Below are 6,615 nucleotides of genomic sequence, written 5' to 3'. Positions count from 1 at the left end.
TCGCTGGTGAGTCCTCGGGGGATGCCATGGCCCCACCCCGCTGTCCCCAGCCCCGCGCTGGCCCTGCCAGCCTGGTGTCCCCTGGCAGCCTGGTGTCCCCTGGCAGGCTGGTGTCCCCTGTCACCCGCAGGTGCCCAGACCACCCAGCTCTTGGTGGAGCCCCCCTGGAGGCCGGCGGTGCTGTGGGACCGGGTGACACTGACCTGCCAGGGCTCGGGAACGACAGCGCCACCACCTGGTACAGGGACGGGCAGAGCTGGTGGCAGCAGGGAGGTGACCGCCTCGTTGTCACCGAGAGTGAGACCTACACCTGTGACAGACCCGACATGGGGCGCAGCCCCCCCGTGAGAGTCTCAGATGGTGAGGGGGGTTTGGGTGTCCCCAGCCTGGCACCCGCGGGGACCCCGAGGGCTCTGGGTGGGCTCTGCTCCATGGGTCACCTCCTGTGTGACCGGAGCCCGTCCCCTGCTCTCATCCCAGTGCGAGGAGACTTCTGTCTCACAATGGGTGGCCCCTGGTGCTTCCCGGTGCCATCATCACCCTCCTGATGCCCCTGGTGTGACAGGTCCCCTCTGTCCCCCAGACTGGCTGGTGCTGCAGGTGCCAGCACGGGCACTGCTGTAGGGGGACACGGTGACACTGCGCTGCCGGGGCTGGTGGAACAAACCGCTCACAGATGTGCACTTCTACCATGAAGAGAATTATCTGAGAGGGCCCCAGGATGGGCCCGAGCTGTCCCTGTCCGCCCTACAGCTGAGCCACAGCAGCCGCTACCACTGCGAGGCCTATGTGAGCTATGAGGTGTCACCGTGGAGATAGTCGGAGCTGGTGACAGTGACAGTGTACAGTGAGTGCAGGGATGGGGACAGGGAAGCCCGACATCCTCCAAGGGTTTCCCCAGCACTGCCTGAATCCTTCATCCCTCCCTTTCCTCCTCCCTGGCTCACCCACAATTTCCCAAGTCCCTCTTGCTTTCCCCCAGGACTGCCCAGTTCCCCCTTCAGATCCCTCATCCCTCTCTGTGTCCTCCCCAGCCCTCCCTGCATTCCCCACCCCTTCCAAGCTCCCTGCTCCACCCTCTGCTCTCCCTTCCTTCCCTGCCTCCACCCGCCCATCTCTAAACCCCAAATCATTCCCTGTGTCTCCTCAGTCTCTCCTGTGGTTCCCCATCCCTGCCTGGCTCTCTCCCCCTTTCCACGAGGTCTCGCCATTGTCCCCATGTCCCAGCATGCCTCCCAGGGTCCCCTTCTGCTCACTGGGATCCGCTCTGCTCCCCTCCAATCCCCCCACTTTCCCCTCCCCTGTCCCCCACCCTTCCTGGGTCCCCAATCCCTCCTGTGTCCCCCTGTAGGTGTCCTGCCCTCGGGGGTGTCCCTGTCAGTGCAGCCCCCCGGGGGACAGGTGGCACTGGGGGACCGCCTGGTGCTGAGCTGCATGGTGGCTGCAGGGACAGGTCACCTGTCCTTCTCCTGGCACCGGGAGGGCACAGAGGCACCGCTGGGCACCTACCACCAACTAGAGCTGCCCCACGTTAGGGACAATGACAGCGGCCAGTACCGGTGCCGGGTCAGCGACGGGGACAGCGTGGCTGAGAGTGACCCCCGGAATGTCACCGTCCTGGGTGAGCGGGACTCTCGGGCCTGGGTGACCCCACCCACGGCACCCCCATCCCACCTCTCCTGGTGCCACCTCTGTCTGTGTCCCCGCAGTGCCCGTGGCCAATGCCACCATCACCCCCGGTCCCCTGGCACACCAGGCGCACACAGGTGACAACGTGACCCTGTGCTGCTCGGTGCAGGTGGGCTCAGCCCCTGTCACCTTCACCTGGCTGCACAATGGGCAGGAGGTGGCCCAGGGTCCCCTCCTGGAGCTGGGGGACATCAATGTGGGACATTCGGGCACCTACCAGTGCATGGCCACCAACCAGCTGGGACAGGACGGGCACCGCGTGTTCCAGGCACTCAGTACAGAGCTGGCCCTGAAGGTGACACCTGACTCAGCCTGGGTCACAGGTGGGGTCTCACGGGGTCACTGGGGGGTACAAGGCACCGGAGGTGAGTGGTGGTACTGATGTGTCCCCTCTGTCCCCAGCAGTGGCTGTCAATGTCGGCAGGACCCTCCTGTTCCTGATCCTGCTCCTGGCTGTCATCGGGGACTGTCACTGCTGGCACCGCCAGGGTGGGTGACACTGGGGTGGGATGGGGGTCCTACAGGAATGGGGAAAGCCCCACACACTGGGGGGACTGTTGGGGCATCACCCATAGTCCCTGACCTGGAGGAATCTGAGCCCCAGTGACCTTTGCTTGGGGAGCTCACCGGTTTCGGGGTATTTTGGAGGGTCCTGGGCTGTCCCAGGAAGAGCCTTGAGGAATATTGGGGTGTCACTGGCATCTCCTGGGGGCTTTCACAGAGGTGTTGGAGAGTTTTGCAGGGATGTTGAGAGCTCTTCAGGGATCCTGGAGCAGTTTGGAGGCTTCCCTGCATTCCATTCTTTGGGTTTTTGGGGGTTTGAGGGGTGCTCAGGGTGTGAAGAATCAGGGTCCCCTGGTGGTTCAGGGGTCCTGGGGAGGGGGTGGGAGTACCTGGGTGGCTCATGAGTTCTGGGGCTCCTCAGGTGTGGTTTGGGTTGCAGGGGCAGTAGTCCAGTAGAAATCAGTGTCTGGTGGGCACTCAGGGGTCCAGTGGGCATTGAAATGTCCCAGGTGGGGTTGGGGCCCAGGGCACCCCATGGTCACCCCATCCTCTTTGTCTTGCAGCTGCCAGGAAATCCCAGGACAGGTGAGTGGGGAGCTCCAGCCATGACCTTCCTCGACCCCCTCTCCAGACACCCCTCAGACCCCCCCTTATCCCCACAGGACCCCCCCAGAACCCCCTTATCCCCCGGAGAAGGGGGGGGAGTTGGCACTGAGCAGGCAGGGGGTGAGTATGGGGGATGTATGGGGACACAGGCATGTCACCCATGAGTGTCACCCCAAGCCAGGTGTCTCTTACATGGCCCCCCAAGGACCCCCAGGTGACCCATGCAGAGCTGCCAGGACCACATGGGCGACTGCAGGACACCAGTGACATCCCTGGGAATGTGCTGTGACACTGGGGGACACTGAGAGTCCCCACCCCATGCCTCCCATGGCTTTTGCATTTATGTGTTAGCTTTGGCATGTTGTTATTGATCATAAGGATTTAGATGCGGTAACAATTACAACTCTTTTTAGCAATATAATATAATAATATTATATATTATATAATAATTTATAATATAATATAACATAATATAATATAACATAACATAACATAACATAACATAACATAACATAATATAATATATAACCATATTATAATATATTATAGATTAAATATAACACAATGTGTATTTTATATAATATAGTATATATTATATAATATATAATATATATTATACATTATACGTAATATATTATATATTATATAATCAATAATATATATTCTATATTGTATAATGCATAATATATATATTATTAACAATATTACTATATATATTATATAGAACATAAAATGTGAAAAGTCTTTTTTGTAACTAAACACCCCCTGTTCTACTCTGGGAGCTGCAGACCCTTAAGGAGGTGTTTTGATTCGGAACAGGATTGCCACAGTTAAGCTGTGCTCCTAACGCATCCCTGTGCACAAACATACGGCTCCGCTCCCTCTCCTGGGGATTTTGGGATCCTGGGGCTGAGGTGGGAGCAGCTGGAGCAGGTGGCCCACGGGAACAGTACCGGGCCATGCAGGTGGAGCAGGAGCACCCGGAATTCCACAGGGTGCTCAGGTAAGCCCACAGGGTCAGGCCATGGTGGGGCACCACTTGCCATTCCTACTCCCCCTAGATTTTGGGACACAGCAGTGCCACCCATCGACCACCCAAACCTTTCAGGGCTTGGACACAGCCTCACAGGAGGTCCCAGCCCAGACCTTGGGGATGATTCGGGTGATCCCGGGCTCGTTCCCGATAAAAGGCGGCGCTCCAGGAGCAATCGGCACATCCCAAAGGAGCATCCTGGGGCTGCTGGAGCCCGTGTGCTGCGGGCAAGGATGGCGTGGTGCTGCCCGAGGAACGTCTCATCCTACAGGAGCTCGGCAGCCTCTGCTGCTTCCAGCCCTGGGGCTGTCAGGGGTGCAGCCGGAGGGGCCGGGGGGCAGTGGGTGGGAGAGGCTGAGATGGAGGGACCAGGACCCCACTGGGGAGCCCCGAGCATGGAGGGAGCAAAACGGCGGAGGGGAGACCTGGGATGGTGGGGGAGCAGAGACCCTGTGGTGGGGTCTGTGGAAAGGAGGGACCGTAATGGTGGTCCCACAGCACCGGGAAGGGGCCCGGCTGCCATCACGCTGAGAGTGCCGCGATGGTCACAGGGTGTCTGAACCGACTGTGGCAGCATGTCTGAAGCCACTGTCGGGATGTGTCGGGACTGAGCATTGCCAGAGTAAGGCCCCACAGCTCCAGGAAGTGGAGGGGTACCCTGGAAGGGGCAGGGCAGGGGCGGGGCAGAGCCCTGTCTATTCCCCATGCCCTGTGCAGGTGAGGAGGGCAGGGGTGAAGCAACTTTGGGGACATCTGGAATCCAGACAGGGTCATTCTCCACAGCCCCGTCATGGCCACAGGGCAGAGACACTGATCAATATTTCCACACTGTCATGGTTTGACCCTGGCACAATGCCAGGGCACCCATGAAAGATATATTTCCAAAATGGCTACTGTGAGATGTGATCCGGAAACAGAACAAAGCAGGCTCCCACTTGGGGATGGAGGGAAAAACACAACACTTTATTAATTACAATATCTAAAAAGGAACACACACAAAGCTAAGAATGAAAACCCTCCAAATACATTCCTCCTCCCCCCTCCCATTTTCTCCACAGAATGAAATAACATCATAGATTTTCACCCTGTCACCAATCTCTCACATAATCAACTTTCAGTCCATCATCACCCCTCAAATAATCAACCCTCAAATCCATCAGGAAGAGAGGAGTCCCCCCTTGCACCACAGGCTTCCCCCGGATACACAACTGAAACCTCTTGTGTTTCCGTGTCACTCATGGCACCGCCCAGAGAACATTGGCCCTCGTGACTTCTTCCCCCCATGTCCAGTGCTCTCACCACTGGACATGGGCCAGGACTGCTTTAGGGTTCCACATTTAAGGATGCTCCACCCAGTTCCAGAAGCAGTAGTCTCTCAACTTCGGGACACCAGTCCCCCCCACATTTCACCCCCTGGGGCCAAGGGGCCTCATGAACAGAGATCCTCCTCTCCACGGAGACAGAGGGCATCCCACACCCTCCTCAGCCATCTTTGTTCACGCCACTGCTTCACTCTTGACTCCAAGGTATTGCCTCCCCCTAAATACAGTCTCTGGGTCACAGGAAAAAAACACGGGTCTGTCCATGGCCATACAAGAAAGAGGTCAGCCCAAGGCCACTCCATCATCTCTTCCCACCTAGGATTCTTCTCACTGCTTCTGACATCTCTCACTTGTACTCTCTTTCCTCACACTTGCCCACTGCTTCATCTCTCTCTCCTCATTCGAATTCAGAAGGATCAGTATTTGTAAGGTTCCCATTATTCTACCAAGGGGTTAAAACCTTCCCTTCTGCCTGCCCAGGACTCCCACAGCTGCCGGGCATCTTCTCTCGCTGCATCCCCCACTTCTGGCCGGCTGTGCTGCCATCACAGTCTCTATCACTCTCTCCGGGGGGGGACTGCCCAAACATCCCAGGTCTCTTCCACCCCTGCACGTTGCAGGGCTTTGGCCTCCCTCTTCACAGGCCGCATGGCCTCCCCCACGCAAACGCAGCTGGGCAAGGGAGAGGAGGCCAGACTACACTCACCAACGCCGGATTCCAAAGTAGCAGTTCTCTGGGAATCCTCTGCTTTTAACCCCTGTGTGTTCTCAGAGGTGTATCCAAATCCTCAGTGGCCAGCACCAAGTGCCAATTTCAATTCTGGCCACTGATTGGTTCGACCATGACTTTTCCAGAAACACATTTCCGGGCCAAACCACGACAAACAATTTTCCTTCTTCTCTGGCAGCCGAGCCAGAACCCAAACATTCTTTCCATGGGGTTCCAGAAAGCTGCAGGTTTTGTTCCAAGAGGGTGCAGGTCAGGTTGTTCAGCAGATTGCTGTGGCATTTGCAGTAGGTCTGGGGCTCTCTCAGTCCCTTACCAAGAGGAACAAATGAACAATTGCTGTATTTCCACACTGGTTCCCACTCAGCTGCCAATGCAGCAGTGGTTTCCAGCCAGCCCTGCTCTGAAAACCACCAAAGACCCTTGCAGAGCCACTGCTTGGGCTCCCTTTGGGGTTTGTGCTTCCTGCAGGGCTGAGCAAACCACACGCATTTTTCCTCCACAGAATTTTCACCTCTGCAGCAGCTCTAAAGCTGCCAGAATCAAAGCCAAGGGGGCAGGGAGGACCCTCAGGTCCTGGCTGCCACCTGGGGCTGGCCAGAGCAGGGCTGGGCAATGGCAATCCCTGTGCAGTGGGGCTGGACCATAGCTGGGCTCACCCTTGGATGGCCACTGACTTGAAGGAGGAGGAGTCTGGGGGCTCCTTCCTGCCCTGGGCTCCATGCCCAAGCTGC

At 57.2% G+C, this 6,615-nt stretch overlaps 1 long non-coding RNA gene across 1 annotated transcript; it reads right to left on the bottom strand.

Moving 5' to 3' along the window:
• Positions 1–4,783: 4,783 nt before the first annotated feature.
• On the bottom strand, positions 4,784–5,906 carry LOC135288332 (uncharacterized). Its single transcript, XR_010351504.1, has 2 exons — positions 5,861–5,906; positions 4,784–5,384 (listed from the first exon to the last, which is right to left on the bottom strand). It is a non-coding gene; the product is annotated as an uncharacterized LOC135288332 (long non-coding RNA).
• Positions 5,907–6,615: the final 709 nt, after the last annotated feature.

The sequence above is a fragment of the Passer domesticus genome, chromosome 32, assembly GCF_036417665.1.
Source record: "Passer domesticus isolate bPasDom1 chromosome 32, bPasDom1.hap1, whole genome shotgun sequence".
Lineage (NCBI taxonomy): Eukaryota > Metazoa > Chordata > Aves > Passeriformes > Passeridae > Passer > Passer domesticus.
This window is presented reverse-complemented; position numbering and strand designations above follow the sequence as displayed.